Here is a 19,046-nt window from a genome sequence, read left to right on the forward strand (position 1 = left end):
AATTCACCATCTTTTCAACAAAAGTCACCAGTTTTAGGAGTGATTAAAAGGACAGATCTAAAATTTGAGTCAAAATCAGAGACAATTGATATGTATGGACAGGAGGACAAAATGCAATATTCTGTTCCAATCTCTATTACACACATGTATGTGTATGCAAACATATAGGTGTGTATACCTCTCAGCTCTCCAGATTTTCACTGAATGTTCAGATTTTTTGCATCATATTTTTGGTCTATCTCTCATAAAATGTGTGGTTTTCTGGCAAATCACTAAGGTTTGAAGTCACGAAATAATGACATCTATTTGAGTCTCAGACTTCATATCCTTTAGAAAACGCATGCCAGCACATATCCTATTACTCTAGCAACATTCTAAGTTTATAAGAGCAATATTTAAAATATGTCACTAGTTTCTGGACTTTTGTCCCTCCATTATTTCAGTCCTTGTCCAGATTTCTTATACGTTATGTAAATGTGTGTGTAGCATACAAATCGTTCAACTAGTTTATTAGTGGTGTGCATTAATTATTTCGGGGCAAACCAAAGATATCAGCGGAATAAATGTCTTATTTTAAGATGTGTATGTTACAGCAACACTTTGTGTTTTTCCGGCTCCTGATGGCGATAGAGGGAGGGGGTAACGCACTCAAACAGACTTAGGCAGGAGGATCGCAGCAAGCTGTCATCACTGTTGTGTCTAAGCAAGCAGCTCTGTGCGTGCCTCTCCTTCTGTGTTTTTAACCAAAACTTCTACAACAGTTTGCAGCTGCTGCACAATTTCTATTGATGAATAGGGGTCAGGGTCTTTCACAGGGGACCGCTGCGTAAACCAAATCTCAAACGGGTAGGTGGAGCAGAAAATCACTACTTTTATTTTACTTTGCAAACCCCACAAAATTAAGGGTCCATACACTTGGCCATTAATACTTACCCTAAATATTTAGAGAGAGCATCTCTATGCAAGTTTGGGGGGGTTGGGTAAACTTTGTTTGGATGTGTCCGCCCCCTTTTTCCTAATACTGTCCTCCCCTCCTCCTAGTTTTGCAAGTAGGAGGCTCCAAGCAGGAGTAGCAGAGAAACAGAATGATGTGAGGGGTCGATACATCCCAAAAAGATCTTGTGTGTGGCAGTGATTGAAAGAAACGGCATAGAAGTGGCGGTAGTGAAATCTGCCTTTAAATGTGAAGTGTAAACCTTTGCTGTAATAATTTTTACTGTATAAGCGAACAGAAAGCATCCCCAGCTGGATTTATTTGTGCAAAAAGAGATCGCATCTTACTGGAGCACGAGAAAAGTGCAAACAAAAGTTGCATTTGAGATTGTCGGTGAGTTGGGGAACCCCGATTACTTTTTGTAAACAGAAATCCGTACTGCTTCTTTAATGGGAAAATTTCGGAAACTTTTTAATTCAGACTTTGTAGCTGGAGGGATGGAAATGCTGTAACTTTGCTAGGAGTTTGGAGGTGCTGGGCCGAAGTTTTTTGTTAAAGGGCCAGCCGCCGCGTTCGTTGCTGCTGCTTGGTCACGTTCGGGTCAGCTTCTCTTGGGGGGTGATGATGATGATGAAGCGCTGCAAGCCTTTGGTGCCTCTGCTGTTAGGAAAGCAGCCACATTTGAGATTATTTAACTGCTTTCCGGGGGGGGGGGCAGCTTTGTACATAGGCTGCCATGCTGTTTGTTTATTTATTTTTGTCTTGAAAATGTGCTAGTTTCTTTGGGGGCTTGGGGTGCTGCATATAATTGGCGCACTTGCAGAATAACATGTTGATAATCATCCACCCGCTACTTTTTCCGACTGTTTGTTAGCTCGCTAAAAAATAATGTGAAGTTTTTAGATTGTTGAAAACCGGAGTGCATCATGCCATATGCAAAGAATGCTTATCATCACACATAGACAATATATTTGTGTTTGTAATATTTTTCTAACTCTGAAATAAGTTTCTCTTTTTTAAGGATGATGCGCTTAGAAATGGGTTGTAACTTTTTATAGATTCAATTTAATCGTTACCTCTGTTAGCACTTTGTTTCTATTGACTGCTGCACTGAAAAAGTAGTAAAGCTGTGAATAATGGATGCTTCTTGGGTTGTTGATATGTACCTTTCTGTCTGTAAAGGAAAGCTGCAGAAATTCAGGGTCTCAGGAAAAGAAAACATAGTATACGACTTGTGAAGGGGGTGCTGGAGAAAATAAGTGGATTATAGGGTTGTTTGTGTGCCTCTGTAAGATTTACTGTAACCTTTGGATGGAGTTGTCACATATTTATTTGCTAGCCTACCTACTTTATTGGTATAAAACATGTGCCTCTTATTTTAGTTAAAACAAGTAAACTAATTTAGCAGATGTAAAATATGTAATAAAGTTTCTGTCAAAGAAGTGTAGTATGTACATTTAGGTAGTAGACCAGCAATTACATTTTGTAATTTGTGGAAGGAGTGTATCACTTTCTGTACAAGCTCAAAGGGAACACAGAATTTACTTTCATTCCCCTTGTTTAACTTTGTGAAGTAATTTACATTGGTATTTTCAAGTTATAGTAATATTCTGACATGTTATGCAGTATTAATCAATGGCATTTTCAAGTTATAATAATATTCTAACTGATATGTTATACAGTATTAATCAAATTAAAGAAAAAAAAATGTTCCAGCAAGAGTTTAGTGTGCTGTATATGTACACATGTATTACGGCTGTGTGCATATGATTATCTCACACACAGGTACATACAAGCTTAGATAGTTGTTTTTTTGTACCAGTAACAAATTATTCATGTAAAGAGCATAAGCTGGGATTTGTAGGTGTTTATGTTACATGATCACAACCCATTTGTCTACTCTGTGTGTGTAACCCACACCAATATCTGTGCTAACCCACCTGTTACACCAATTCCAGTGCAACACAGCAAGTTTTATTTTATAAGTGCCTAGAGAAACTTGAAGTGTCCAGACATGATTCAGATTGACCATCTCATTCATTAATTTTTGTTTCTTTGTTGTTTTTCCACTGTAGAGAGTGTTCTACAAGCCCAGGGTCTTGTAACTTTTACCCTATCCAGTCAACCCAAGTCTGTGGTACTTTTGTTTCCTTCCATGGTGTTCTGATGTCCAAGAGAATTTCTTGAGCATGGAACTGAAGTCTTAATATGATTGGGCAAGTACTATTGCTTGAATTGTTCAGGGATTGTGTACATTGCAAAATATTGTCATATGGATAACCTGTTAAGTAGCAGTGCTGCAAACAAATTGATAAGTAGTTTTGTCTTTTTGTTTTTTTTCAGTAGGTCTCATTTACATTTTCAAGTAGCTCATTATACCCTTGAGAAGTTCTACGGTCCTGTTAGGAATTTCAGATTACAGTTGCTTTACTGGCAACAGTAAGACTGATTTGTCTGTGCACTGTTTACTCATTTGCATAATTTAAATTTTGCGCTTAATTTTTCAAAACTAGTTTGATATCTGGTACTGATTTGTGCATCAGCTTTGCATTAAGTTTTTGTAGTCATTTGAATTAGATTTCATTGTACTTTCATACGTCCTCTTTTGACTTGATGCTACTTTGGAAAGACGTTTTGAAGGTTGAATATTTTACCACAGCTATACAACTTGGGGTGCGGTATACAGGTATATCAAGTATGAGGAGCTTCTGATAGCTCCCCTTCTTTTTCTGAGTTTTTTTTATTGGCTGGAATGCACTTCATTGGGTGATACCCAGATGTTCATAGCTGTTTCTCTCTATTAGCATCAAGCGTTAAACCACACATTTGTAAATAAGCTCAATCCTAAACAGCATACTACCTGTGCCAGTCATTTGTGGTCTAGGTGTTTTCCTTTTCTCAAACTGCTGTACCACTGGTAAGTAGAAAAAAGAAAATTAATAGATGCCACGTTTCCAAATGATAAACCACTCTGTTTTCAGTGTAAAAGCATTTGCTACCTCTGTTTCTTTCTACTGTTTTTTTATGTGATATACCAGTTAAGAGCCGAGTTGTCCTTTGTTTTTGAATATTTGAACAAAAAAAATAGAGGCTGTTTACTTGCATGGAGTACAAATATATAATTTTATTTTTGAGTTGAAACCTCACATGGTTCATTATTTTGTTGAACTTCAGTTTTTGCATTGTTTTAGACTGTATGGTTGGATTTCTAGGTGCAGAGGTATTATCATTTCCTGGACTTAAAACATCTATAAATGTATTTGATTTGAAGTCATTTACTTCAAGCTAACCCTGTGCATAGTAGGATGATGACATGCATTGGAGCTGTAAAAACAAACCCTCTGCACAAACGTGCAAGAATATGAAAAAAATAGGATCCTCTGCCCATCAACACCCCCCCCCCTCACTGAGTGGAAATGCAGTTATATTTTCCTTTTTGTTTCTTACATTTTTTTATTAAAATTATAATTATACTGTCAATTCTAGTTTCACATAAAGTGTCTGAAATGTTCACAGTAAAGGTGTTAGCACTGTATTGCTTGACTATAACTTGTAGATCAGGCTACACACTAGATTTGGCAACCAAGCTTATGGCCAGTGAAAGTTTTGGTATTGTTTGCCTGATTCAGTGTGTCAGGGAGTCAAGTGCTTAGCTGTGGTTAGAAACGATATTTATGTACCTAGAGATGGATGGATTTACAGACCAGTTTGTGAGTGGTTGCTGACCAAATAGACTTTTGAAGTATAGTAGTCACCAGCCAAAGCTGTGTTGTTGCTCCTTTTCAGCTTTGAATGAGAGGTACACTTTGTGACCTTGTTTTCTTGGTGTTTTAGTGATAAAAGCTGTAGAGTTATCTTTGATATCAAATAAGCAAAATGAGTTAGCATTTTGTTTGCAATTCCAACCTGTTACTTTCTTCTGATACCCTTTTGAGTTTTGTATCTGGATAGTGTTTTACTTATTGCAACTTTACAGTTTAACTGCTTTCAGAACTAAGTATTCTGCTTTAATAAGCTCTTCATCCCATTGGTGAAAATGTGCACTGAAAATCTTTTCATTAAATTTGGGGAGACTTGTTTCTGTTTTTGCTTCATGAGGTAAGCTGATGCATTTGGGTAATTTGTTTTGAGCTGGAATATCAGGTCCCCCCTGCTGCTGTAGGGTTTCATGGTCTAGCTTGGTGCCAGATAGCTAGCGGAGTTGTCAGTACTAAAGTACAGTGACCACCAAAAACCATGACCGATTACGTCCACCAAGTTACATGTACTGAATGAAGTCTAGCAGAGTGATTGCATCTATGTGGTGCTCTCCTGACCACATGAGAAGTGGTTATACTCCCTTGAATGTTTTATTGCATTTATACAGTTGTATCTTCTGCATTTTTATAATTTACATTTGCCAGCAGCTGATGCATTAAAGTTCTGCAAATAGTTTCTGTGTTCCTAACTATAAAGAGGCAGTACTCAATTTTTTTCAGTTTCCATTATGAAGAATCTAATTATCAAACCAACATTTCCCTGCCTCTCTGCAGATCTGCGGTATATCTCAGCCATGTTTGCCTGAATTCCCGTATTGCTTTCATGCCGTGTATCTATATGTCTTTTGTATGGCAGTAACACACAGACTTAAACTATACATAGATCTTGCAGCTGTCTTATTTGTTGCTCCTGGGTCACCTGTGAAAAAGATCTGTGTCTAGTGTGTTTAACCTGATTAACAGATATAATTATTTATTTTGTGTATTATGTTTGCTTGGTTTAATCTCACAAGTCCTAATACTTTTTATATGACACCTAAGGTGTTAAGGTAGGGGGGGCATTTGGGCAGGGCACCATGGAAATTCACATGGGATGGGAGCTTTAATATTCACTTTAGTTACATTGGGGTGTAAGTTCAATGTCTTAACCTATGGATGGCATTTTAGGTGTGCAGCTTCATCCCGTCCCTCCCCTTGTAGGAGCTGAACCACCAAACCTCTGATTTTATCTTTACTATTGGAGGACTTCATTTTTGTTGAACCATCATGTTTTTAATTTTTATACGTTATACATTGTTTCTGCTCAACTCCATTTCCTTTTTTTAACTTTTAAATTGTGCACATTGTTTGTTTGTACTCAAGTCCCATTTCCTTAAGGTACTTGAAACAGATGCAAAGTGCTTTTTGCAAAGCTGTTGGTGTGGCTTTGGTAGATACATTGTTTCTTTCTTTATTTCCAGTGCTGTTGGCTACTCACTTCTGATTGGTTGACATTGTGATGGTACCTGACATGTCTTCACAATACAGAATCTTGATATTGCTCAGAAATGCAAGCAGTAAGAGCATCAGCTTGGAAAGATCCTTGGTAGCATCTGCATTCCATCATATTCTGTCCCATGACTTGGTTGATGATACAGTGTTTTTGAATTTTGGACACCTTTCATGGCATAGTTCCTCTCTAAGCTATGCACACATTTGTGTTGCCAAATCGGCTTCATTCAAAGGTGAAAGGAGCTGCAACTGTTTTTTCTCAAGATTTGCCTTGTACATCCAGCTCCTGTGCTGTCATTTCAGCCTGTTTCAGCAGCTCTGTATCAACAGACCTGCCTTCTTGGTGTACCATGTGACTCTTGTCATTCTTACTGGTCGGAAAAGGCTTATATATCAAACCTTGGGCAAATTATTCTAAGGGAGATCTCTTGGCATTTTAGATTTGTGTGTATTATATGAGCAGCATGAAATGAAGGCTTCTTCTCTGGCCGTTCTTGGTAAAAAGTTATCTAAAATAGTGATGAGGTTAAGTTGTGATTGTTTATTAATAAGTATGTTCTTTTGAATTTGGAACTATATCTTGACTGTCTTTCTTCAAGTGTAGGTGTTTATAATTGGTGTGTCTAGGCTTCAAATGTAGTAATTTTCCTGGGGTGGAGAGTTGGGAAGAGTCACATGTGAATCATGTGACTGAGATGCTTGTGCCAGGAAGTACAGAAACCCATCTGTGGGACTTAGGCAGACCATGTGATGAGGACATATGCCAGGAAGTACAAAAACTTGTTTGCAGGACTGGAAATGTAATGATATGCAAATATATTCATTTTGCTCCTGGCTTTGCCCAGTTTTTTTCAGCTGGGTGTGCTAAAAATCTGTAAATTTACATATGTTAATGTGAGTGCACTAACACCATGAAAACATAAGTATCGAGCTGTTGTGGGAAAGAAAGACTGTATGGAATAGAAAACTCTCTTGCTCAACACAAGAAAGGAGAACTCTGACCATTGTCTGGTGATTGAACCCAGGACCTCCTGTATTCCATGATGTTGTCACTGCTTCTAGATGAGAAGACTGGCATGGAGTTTGGCATAATGTGACACCCAGTAAATTATTCAAATACATTGTTAACTGAAACGGGTTTTCTTATTGCTGCATTGCTGTACCTTGCATTCCAGTCTTTACTTTTTGGAAGTTATATAGCGTAGTGGTTAAGAAACTGGATTGCATGTCTAGACACTATTCCAGAGAATGACAGTTTAAACATTTTGTGACTCTAAGCACTTCTGTGTTCTAGGTTAGGTCTTGGAAAAAGGTACAGTATTGCTAGAGTGGCTAACCTGGTTATTAGAAGAAAGTGATTGATTGTTATTTCATACACAAGGTTATATTACTGATCATGCCTGCTCACTTCTAGGTGTGCATTTTTTTATAGCGTGTGTTGCGCAGATTTTTGTGTTCTACAGTCTTCCATAATGAAATTTAAAAAAAGCTCAAAACAAACTTTCTTCAGTGTCTTTTAAACTTAAAGTGACAGCAGCACTAGTCTTAGGCTAGGAGTGAGAAACTAATTTGATTCACGGTTGTGGGTGTAGCAGAAAATGGCTGGCGAGTGCTGGCATATGTTGGTTTGTTAACCATTTGAAGAATTTAAATCATCTAATCAATTTTTGGCAATCTTTTAAACTAGGATTTTGTTTAAAACTTTGCAGAATCAAGTCGCAAATTAATTTTTCAAACGTCATCTATAGGGTATACAGTTTATTTGTGTATTTTGCAGACTAGAATATAACACAGTTGACTGAGTGGGTGTGATCTGCTTTATTAAATGAGGGATGTGGGTGGTGTTTTAGTGACTTTCTAAAGCCCTGTGTGCATGTTCTCTGACTCCCCTGCCTTTGAACAATGCAGCTTACTTAACTGCCCCCCACTAAAAAAAAGTGCAGGTGGAAGACATGTAGTTTTGTGCTGCAAACTCTATTGGTTAATTACCCACAGTATAATTGCATTACTTTTATTAGCAAATCTACAGATGTAGTTCAGCTAAACTAAAACATGGCAGTGAAGTTACAAGATAAACATGATATTAGGAAACTGACCATATTAAATGAGTATGATGTGAGATTTCTTTTCAAGTGTTAAGGAGTAGCATTTTGATGGTACAAAACATCAACTTTATCACTACAACTGTGGGTAGGATACATCTGAATTTATGGCAGTCATGGCCACACAGCGAAGGTGACTTAGTGAAGTGCATGTTTAGGGGTCTGTTTGTTTTGTGTGCTTGATCACAAATGCAGTTTAAAGAGCGATCCATGAATACCAGTGAGTTGAATCCACCCCTTCCAATCAAACAGGATACCTGTTAACAATAAATTCATCTCCCCATCAGTGACTGAAGTATGTGGGAGGAGTAGCAGCTAAAAATCTTCATTTATTTCCTGGAATTAGGATTGCCTGAGCCACCAACACAGTTGTGTGCCCAGACTGGACCTTTTACTAGTGTGGTTTCTAATGTGATACTATGAAAAATGAAAAAGTTTGTGTTGACTTAATATGTAGATGGTATGATGTGAACAGTAGCAAATAGTTCTTGAGGTAAAACCTTTGTTCATTTCAAACCAAAGTATTTTTTTCTCCTTTTTGTTTCTAAGGAGCCATCACAGCACCCCTTCCAGCTTATATGCATTGTGTAGTTGAGTGTTGGGGGAGGGGGTTCTGCTCTTGTCATACATTGCTGTATTGCCTCCCCCCAGAAAAAGATGCATAGCAGGTTAGAGCATTACACATAATAGTGGCTTATAATTTAAATCTACCCCGATTTTAATGCTAATATAGGCCAGTACACAATCTGTTATGTATAGCCTGAGGAATTAATATGTCTCAGGCCAGTTTGTAGCCATCCATGATTTCTGTTGTACACTTTCTTCCAATGACCACTTGAAAAATTGTGGTGATGTCTCTAAATCAGAATATATGCATGGGTGCTTCAGTACCGCAACTGTTTTGTCTGTCAGTGACTGGATTGGCTTAGGGCAGATGAGGCCCATCCAGTCTTAGACAGTTGGCCAAAAATGGAGAAACTTGACTGACCATGTGCAACCAACTTACCATTTTAATCAGACCAGATGATTCAGGTTGTCTCGTGGACTGGAGGGATGTGTTTGCAGGTCTGAATTTAGCTTTGTTTATAGCACTATGGCCTTTTAAGTTGCACCAGTATCACATGTAAAAGGAGGGCTATGCCAATGTTAAAGGATAGATTTTGAATTTAAAGAATGGCAGATATGTTGGGAGTGGATGGAATTGACCTGGTAAGAAGTTAAGAAGGGGGTAGAAAATGACATTTACTGGCAGCTAAAATGCGCAAGGCTAAGGTCTTAACTAAGAAGAAAAAGATATCCATATTTAAAGGACTGTAGAAAAAAAGAAAATAAATCAACTGGTTGGGCTATAAATTTTGAATATGCATAAGACTCCAGGAGTGTGAATAGCGAGTAAAGAGAACATCTTATGGATCCTTGTCAAACAATGGCAGGTAACTACAGACCTTGTCAGTCCACGTACTAGCACCGATTTGACCACAAGTGCTGCAGTCCATAGTCTAAATCACAGCTGTCCAACCTCTTTTGCTCCGAGGCAACTTACCATACAGTTCAGGGACCATTTACATACTTGGCAAGGTTTGGAGGACCACATTACCATGTCCAACATGTATCTGTCCATTCAAAACAATTTATTGCAGGATGTACCTAGGGTCAGATAAAATGCTTTGATGGGCCAGATTGGAAAGATCCTTGGTAGCATCCTAGGGCCACCTGTTGGACACTCTTGGTCTAAATGATGAGGATATGGGAGGAGTGAAAGACTGCTTGAGAGACCACACCTTCAGCAGAGCTATTAATAGTGTTAAACTCTCACAGAGAAGTTAAACTAAAATTAAATGTGAAGTTCATAGGTTCATACTAGGCTATCTGCCCTAGGGCATTTATAAGCCTAGCCAGAGTGTGTTTGGCTTTCGCCACCCAATTTAAATGAGTTTTACTATGCCCTTTTTCAAGGTTAGTTTACTGTGCCTCTGTCTAGCAGTGACACAGAAGTGATCCCCGGGGTAAACCTATGATCTCCCATCCACTCGTCAAGATTCCTCTTGAAGAGAGTCAGTGAGGGACTCTGCCTAACGTGGACTGGGATTCTATTTCAGAGTGAAGGGAGCCTCTGGGTTATGAATCTGTCCCTCCAGCATGTCCTATTTATTTCTGTGCTGAGGTTCAAGTCAAGGGATTTGGATTTTCTGAGGTGAAGCATGTCCATTAATTCTGGGTTGGACATGGCTTTATATGTCAGGCATAGATCACCTCTAAGTGGCGGTATGCAACTGAGTAGAGCTGGAGTTTCTTTAACCGAGCAGCATATGGCATCTGTTTGAGCCCCTTGATCCTCTTGGTGAGGTGCTTTTGGGGTCTTTCTAGTTGCTGCAGGTGTCGGGTAAGGTACATCCCGAATGGGGCATTGTATTCAATTATGGGCCTGATGAGGGATGAGTAAAGGGGCACAATGACCTCCCTTGATCTAGATGTGAATCCCTTCATGATAAGGTGGGCTATATAGAAGGTTTTTCTAACCACTTTGGCCACGTGGTTGTCAAAGGAGAGATTGCTATCAACTTGGGTCCCCGGGTCCATAATTACTTCTTCCGTACTTAATGGATTTCCACCTATGTGGTAATTTGTGGGCACTTTGTTTTTGCCAAAGGGGATGACTATACACTTTTTGGCGTTTAGCTTGAGGCCATGGCTCTGGCACCAGTTATCTGTCTCAATGAGACCCTTTTGGAGGATGCTTGTGTCAGCTGGAGAGTCGATTATGGTGCCCAGTTTGCAGTCATCTGCGAACTAGGTCAGCCATAGTCCTCCCGTATTGGCCTGTACCTCCGAAAAATATATACCGAACAAGAGAGGTCCCAGGACTGAGCCTTGTGGGACGCCACTTGTAACTGGTTTGGAGTCTGACATGGCTCCAGCAATTCTGACCATGTGGGTTCTGTCCTTGAGCCAGTTTGCAACCCATCTTATGACATAAGGGTTTATATTTAAGCTGGAGAGCTTATCTATGATGCCCGAGTGGGGTATTGTATCGAAGGCTTTTGCGGCACAAAGATCTTTTAAGTCTTTGTGATTTTATTCACTGATCTTCTTTCAGATATTTATTTATCTATGCTTTTTGGAGGAGTAGTGGACTGATTTATTGCAGACGCACTTGAGCCATAGACCAGGAGTTGTAGAGGGGTAGTTCATATTTACAGTAATGAACAATGTAGTATTAATGTGAGTGCATAAAAACAACATATAAAAGTGAGCTTGCAGAGTATTTGCATGCTTACAGGGCAATAGGAATCTCTACTGCAGTAGACATTGCCTTGATGTAACTGAAGTAAAGCAGAGGTTGGCAGCTGTGAAGTGTTGGAGAGTTACGATTTTAAGTAATTGGGAGATGTCTTTGAGTGACCGGCATGGTCATAGAGCTCAACAGGGAGAGAGTCCCACAGTTGAGGAGTCGAGATGGAAAATTCTTGGTCTGTATATGAGAGTTCTTAATCCTGTTCGGTACTTGGACATTATTGGCCCGTGAGAGGAGATGGTAAGGTTTATTTTTTTGCTTACAACCTTATTAAACTACAAATACAAAACCAACCATTATTGTATGTTAGAAACATACAGTCTCAAAACTTTATAAAAATTAATACACCTGTTTACAAACATAAATTTATCCTACTATCATAACAGTATTATAACAATGGTGTCAGAAGTATCCAATGAGACCCTCCCCTTGGAGATATTAAGGAGGTAACAACATTTAAAGTACTCCTAATGTCCCAGAAACCTTTAAATACATGCATTGTAAAGGGCATACTACACCTTGCAGATCAGATATTAAATCAAACTGGAGATGCTGTTTTGTCTTCCTTTTTGAGATACCTTTTAATTGTGAGATCTGTTTTATTAACTACAGTAAATCCTGGGCCATAGGAGGAAGCCTTGATTTTAAATCTCTATTTTAGTAGCGAAAAATGTATCACCAAATCAAGTTCAGCAAACTCCTTCGGGGAAGGGGGACCAGTCCTAAGATGCCAGTCAGTCAGTCCCAAACCAAAAATAAACTTTAGTGAAGAGAGGCAAGTTCTCATCCATACACTCCCAAATCAGTCTCAAAACTGCTTTAAACCTAGATAAGAAAGCATATTCCCCAAATGTGAAGTCCGCCCTCTAACATCATTCTGTAACCCCTCTAACAAGCAGGATTCACATGAGGGAACATCTTGTTTAACGTAGTGGGCATGTAAAAACATATTTGAACTGACACTGCCAGGCAAAAAAATCTAAATTTACAGGAAGATGTGGCATACCTGGGTGTCTTAAGGATTTCCCCCACCTTTATCTGTCTGATTCCGTAGGGACCATTACAATTTTATAAAGGTGACTTCTATTCTCCTTTCTCTGCTCCATTGAGCTTCTGCAATCCAGAAACCACTCAATTTGTCTATGCCTCTTTATAGGTGATACTGAGTAAATTTTATTCCCCCCTTTTTTTCCTGTAACCTGTAATAAGTGGGGTACAAAGTGTTCCTTACCCGGTATGTCCCTGTATGTATTCAAATTCAAAAGCTGCCGGAGCTCTAATAAATGTTTCCAATAAAATGCTAATCAACCAAGGGTCCCAAGTTACCCTTCTAAGGAATGGGAATAGATCTGTGCTTCACCTTTCTGTGAAAGTCTGTTCAAAAGCCTTCTGAGCATTCCCATCGATGTACGTCCGATAAGAGAATTGCAGCTTGGATGTGACTGTCATTGCTTATGTATCAGCTCAAAGAAGACCCCAGACAGTCTTATCACGTCAGCTAAGAGCTCACACTAATAGGCAGTCCTAATCTGATTGAACCTGAAATTGGTCAATATTCATAGGTGCACTACCCCTGTAAGCAAATACAGATAAATAAATCCAAACAAGAGTCTTCAAAGCTGCTGCCTGGGCATACAACTCCAAATCATGAAGACCTATTCTTCCTTTGGTGGTGGAGAGAGTTGTGTTCCCAGCTTGTCCTGGTCTTTTCCCTGAAGTAAATAAATTCCTGAATTACAGAGTTTCTTAGACCAGTAACCCACCAAAGGTGGGAGTGGGAGACCCTGGGAAGTGTAGTATATCAGCTGCAGCACATACCAGTTCACTTTGATTGCTGTTTGAAGCATATCTGTGCAAAGTCTTCTCAAATCCTGAACTTGTTTAACATTTTGTAAAATGTTTCTGTAAGTTAATACAGCAGTAACCTCCAGTACTCCTAATCGGATACTGAAATACGTCCCTTAGAAATCAGAAATAATTTTATTATTCAATCCATACACAAGTGTATAGATGAACGAAATTTTGTTCCTCCAAGCTCAGAAAAAAACATAAAACAACAAACAAAAGACACACTAACAAGAACAGTAACAAGCCAACCAAAGGTACAGAAGTATTTAACTGCTGCAACTCTCCCTCCAGCACAGGAAACAGCCAAAAACCAGTCTGATCCTTTAGAACCCAAAAAGGCATAGAAGGTTCAACCACCGCATCTCCAGTTCAAGCACTAGCAGCTTCCAAGCCCCAGTCCAAACCCACCAACACCATAAACTGCACATCCACTTTCCAGACTCAAAACGGCCACAACCAGTCAAACAATCATTTACTTCTTTCCTCAGACTTCACCATCCACAAAGTTACTGTCACCGTAACGACCTCCAAAACCATTCAGCAATGTCCCAAAAGCCCTTCTGGTTCACTCAATTTCATGGAACCTCCAGTCAACAAATAACACCAGTAGACCAATGTTTCAGCCTTCGCTTCCGCATCCAGCCCTAACTCTCCACTGAAGGCCCAACTTCCATTCATTCTGTTCCAAGGTGCAAAAATAACTTACATTTGAGCACACACATCTCGAACATCATGGACACCATGGCTGCGGGCACCAACACACTCAACCAATGAAAATGGACCAGCTGATCATCAGAACCAAAAGAAAATAATAAAAGCAAAGTAAAAGTGCAAAACTGGAGCCAGAGAGGCCGCTGGCACACAAGGAGCCACCGCCTAAGGCATGTGAGATAACAAAAAGCTCATCTTCTTGTAAGAAAGTGGGATGAGGTAAAATTTATTGAAACTACTATTATCTTGCTAGTATTCATTTTATATCCAGAAAGCGAACCAAATGACTCCAGCTCTTGAAATAGAAAGGGCAGATGTACTTCTGGATTGGTTAAGTGAATCCTTAACTCATAAGAGTACAATGACAACTTTTAGGGCTTTCCTGCCCCTCTTGGTCCTACAGTTTCTAATTCCTGGATATGTACAGTTAAGGGCTGTAGATAAAACATGAAAAGCAGGGAGAGTAGGGGACAGACCTACCTTGTGCCTCGTTGTATGGGTGTTGTTTCCGAAAGTGCATTTGAATCTTTACTCTAGTATATGCCCCATGATACAGTTTTTCCAAAAAGGATGTTGGTTCCTGCTGAAATCTGAGATGCTGAAGCAACTTCCACAGATAGGGCCAAGTAACCATATTGAATGCCTTCTCTGAATCCAAGCTAATAAGCAGCAAGATCTCCCTTCAAAGAGCTCCCACGCCATCAGTAGTACAGTCTTGGGACAAAATCCATTTCATCCCAATGAACAATCTTGGGAATTAATTTTGCCTGTCTCGTAGCTAGTATAGTTATAAATAAGTCATCTGTAATCATGATTTAAAATAGAAATGGGCCAGTAAGAGGAAGGGAGGGAGGGATCTTTACCCTGCTTGGGAACAACTACAATGGACGCTTCCTTCCTGAACTGAGGTCTCTTCTAACAAAAGAGTATTGTAAAGATCAGCAAAGACATTTGTGAATTGGTCACCCCCTGCTCTATAGACCACTAAAGGTAACCCATCAGCACTGGGGGTCTTTCCATGGCCTTATTAAAGTCTCCTTCTAGAATTTTCCTCTGGAATGATCAGGGCCTTAAGACTATTTGCATCATTGATAAAGTAGGGAGAAGTAATGAATTTAAAAAATCTTATCAAATCCTCTGTCTGATCGATTTCCGACTAGGGCCAAGCATACAGGTGTGTGTAATAACTTACAAAGACCTCCCTGAGGTCATCCAGCAAGTTATATGAATGATCACTTATGAAATATACCTGGCTACTGCCTGCTTCCTGAGCTTAAGCCAAGAACTTCAGTGCTGATGTGGGGAAGTCATAGTCCTGCAACTTTAGTGCCTGGCTGCCTGATTAACTGTTTGCTTCAGTACAGAGTAGATTTCCCACTTCAGTTCCAAACACTTGCCTTATTGATTTGGGCCCCCCCCGTCATTTACTGCTGTGCCTCTAATAGCTGTTGTTGAAACTCCAGAAGTCTGTAGTTGTGGTTAGCTTTTCTAATGTCAGCATAGGAATGTCATTTTTTTCCCTGAAGACTTCCCAATTCTCCAGGGTGTAAAAGCCATACTCCATAGCTTTGGATGCTTCGTTCCTAAAAATCCCCAAACTAAGCTTTCCGTTAGTTGGCCTTTCAACCAAGAAGCATCACATTTCCAGTGCTTGTTAAGGGGAGTTACAATGATCTGTAATATAGGAAACCGATAGGTGCCATAGTAATGAGCAGTCCTCTTGTGTTATAAGCACTCATCCTTGTGCAACAAAGCCATTAAAAGTCTGGTTTTGGAAGATCATGCTTTATTTGTCTCTGCTCAGCTTGGTTGGTGTGCTCACATTTTGACTTATTTGGAATTTATAAAAAAATTGTGTCTGTTCTTGAAATAGTACTGTGATAAGTGCAAAAGACAATTAACATCTACCATCCCAAACAGGGAAATATACCTCTTCAGTGCTTTGCCTAAAGGTGTTTGGAAGGCCTTTTTAAGGCCACCCAAAACCTCCCTGAGTGACAGAACTGTGTTCCAGTCCTCCGCCCATGTAGTAACCCCCTGAGTAGCAAATGCCTATTCCCTGACAATATGTTCGCTTATGGGGAGCCCTCTAGGAAGCTATACATTCACTAACGTCGCTAGACTGCCCTCTAATACCCCCTTTACCACTACTGACCTACCCTAAACATCCTGAACTACTTAATTTGCTTGCCAAGGAGTGTATCTACGAACAAGTATTGACACCCCTCCCCTTTTTCTGTGCAAAGGAAAACTGGCCATGTAACCCCGATCATAAATATCCTTCGTCAACTGATGGTGTTCACTGGGTGTAAGGTGCATTTCTTGGAAACAAACAAAGCAGGGTTTACATGCATAAATGTATGCAAACACCTTCCTCCTCTTTGTCATGTTGATCAACCCATTCACATTCCAGGACAGCAACGTGTGTGTGTGTGTGTGTGTGTGTGTGTGTGTGTGTGTGTGTGTGTGTGTGTGTGTGTGTGTGTGTGTGTGTGTAGAAATGGAAAGGTAAGGAGACAGGACATGCCAAAAATTAATCACCTTAAAAAAAAAGTCATGTTGACTGTGCTGTTTGGTAGAGGAAGAAGGGTCTGTGAAGTTTTTAGTCATAAAGGACTGAGGTCCATTAAGAGCAATCATTTAGAAAATGAGGAAAACTAGTGAAGAATGAGTAATGGTCACATAGTGGCATGGCAGCAAGGTGTGGGCATCTATAGAGGTACATGCTACACCGGACTGAAAAAGGATCTCTGTAGACTGAGTCTTAATTGGTAGAACTGCGTTAATAGATGCATTGCTATGAAACTTTGATACAACTGTCTGTCTGACTAGTTATTTTAATGATTCTGGTACAAGTGAAATTAAAGTCCTGAAAATGTGTGAGCTAAAAAAAAAGTGTAATATGAGGAGGAACTGATTTCCCTGAAGAGTGGTGTGTGAACTCTGGTATGCTGATATAAATAATCCAGTGTATTCTTGAGTACCTGTTTCGGTTCGGCTACCTCCACTACGGATATCACCACCATGAGTCAAGCAGGTATTGCAGTCTGACATCATGAGTTAGTACTACTACCACCATGAGTCAAGCAGGTATTGCAGCCTGACCTCATGAGTTAGTGCTACTACTACCACCACCAGATGTTTTTCTAGTTTAGCAGTATTTAAGGAGTTGTGACTGCTTGTATGTTTTCCCTATTTCGAATACTGCTAGTGTATTACCGTCTTGTGGTTTGGCGAGGTGCAGTTATTCTAATGGCTGTTAATATAGACAGTAGATTCCAATGTTGCAGTTAGACAACTCCAGAGTTCAAGTTGTGTGTGCCTTTTGGCTCAGTGACAGGATGTTGGTTTGTATACCTAGAAGGCAGCAGTTGCTTTGTTGGTTGGTAGAGCAGGGAAAGTTCAACTTCTTGAAAAAAAAGTTTTTCTTTTTTCTAGATCTTGAGAAACCATGAATTTCTCTTTGCTGTGCTTCCCGAGTTCCCGATTTGTCATGGACTGTATAATACGTCTGCTCAATAGCTTAATAATCAGAATCTAGAGCAGAGGCTTTGAATTGTTCACTACTTTTTTTACTTTGGTTTGCTCTTGCTGTGACTGGAATGTAGCTGTCATGAAGGTGCCCCAGGAACTTTTCCCAGGGGCACATTTCAAGGCTGGCTTCGCTTATTAGCTTGTAATGAAATTATCTCTTCTTAAATGAAGGGTTTTGCTTTTTTCTCACAACAGGCAAGAATTATTTTAAATCTTGTGTGAGGGTTCTAAAACTTTATTTTTAACGGCTGAAGCAGAAATATTTATTTGAAATGGTGATAAAAAGGTTGCACTATTGTCAACTTTACAGAGAGCAACATATTGAAACACCATTTTACTATATTGAGCTGATTTTAAGAATCTGAACCTCGGTGTATATTTAGACACGTTAAGTCTGAGATCCTACAAAAGGAAGAAAGTTATAATTTGCAGTTTTTACCCCAAGCTAATAACCTGTTGACATTTTTTAGTGTTTTGGTTTGTCTGTTCTGTAGTCCGAAGAACACACGAGACACTGGACAGCACAACGTATTTACTTTTTCACCTGATGCAGCTAAATTTTTTAAACTTCTTGATCAGTCGCTGTCCATGCATCAGTCAGCCAGTAGCCATACCTCTCAACTGTACAGGTTTTCACAGAATGTCCAGATTTTTGCCTCATATTTTTGGTCCATTTTTCATAAAATTGTGGTTTTCTGTCAAATTAATGGCAAATCATTAAAGACTGAAGTTAGAAAATAATTGACAGACATTTGAGTTTCAGACTTCATACCCTTCATAAAATTAATGCTAATGCAAAACCTGTTATTCTATCAACTTTCTAAGTTTGAAAGAGCAATATTTAATTGTCCCTGTTGTTGGGCTTCTGTCACACTTTTATTTATGGCTTTATCCAGTTTTATTTCTCTAAGAGGTTGAGAGGTATGCCAGTACCTGTTTTTTTTTTTGTTTTTTTTTTTTGAGACTACTGAAATGGAACTGACTATTGAGAAACATAGCAAGTGCCTGTGCTGTCTTTACAATGCATTCTGTAGTTTTTACAGCTTTCTCATGCCTTCACCACATGACAGTTGCAGAAGTTTGTATGTTTTGTTTTTGTGGGCTGTTGTCCTCAGGCCCCCCCACCTTCCTGTTTGTGGAAGAAATGAATACCAGGTTATGGAGAGCGCATATAACAGGTTTAAACTGATTCAAGTGAGCAGAACTGGAGTAAATAAGCCTTATTCAGAGACCATGCTGTGTGATGTATTCTGTGGCTGTTTTAAATGTTACTCTCTTATATAGCAGCACCGTTGTATAAATGTTACAGATGCGTGACTTGTGTCATCTGAAGTGGCAAAGGATATGCTACCTTTCCAGATATTTCAAAACGC

At 39.4% G+C, this 19,046-nt stretch overlaps 1 protein-coding gene across 1 annotated transcript in view; it reads left to right on the plus strand.

Moving 5' to 3' along the window:
- Nucleotides 1-1,058: 1,058 nt before the first annotated feature.
- BOC (BOC cell adhesion associated, oncogene regulated) overlaps nt 1,059-19,046 on the plus strand; it is a 321,403-nt gene continuing 303,415 nt past the window's right edge. Inside the window, exon 1 of the mRNA XM_044073144.1 lies at nt 1,059-1,327. The gene's annotated coding sequence lies outside the window, so the exon portion shown is untranslated. The remainder of the gene's footprint in view (nt 1,328-19,046) is intronic.

The sequence above is a fragment of the Protopterus annectens genome, chromosome 5.part1 (assembly GCF_019279795.1).
Source record: "Protopterus annectens isolate FY-2018-M chromosome 5.part1, PAN1.0, whole genome shotgun sequence".
NCBI lineage: Eukaryota > Metazoa > Chordata > Ceratodontiformes > Protopteridae > Protopterus > Protopterus annectens.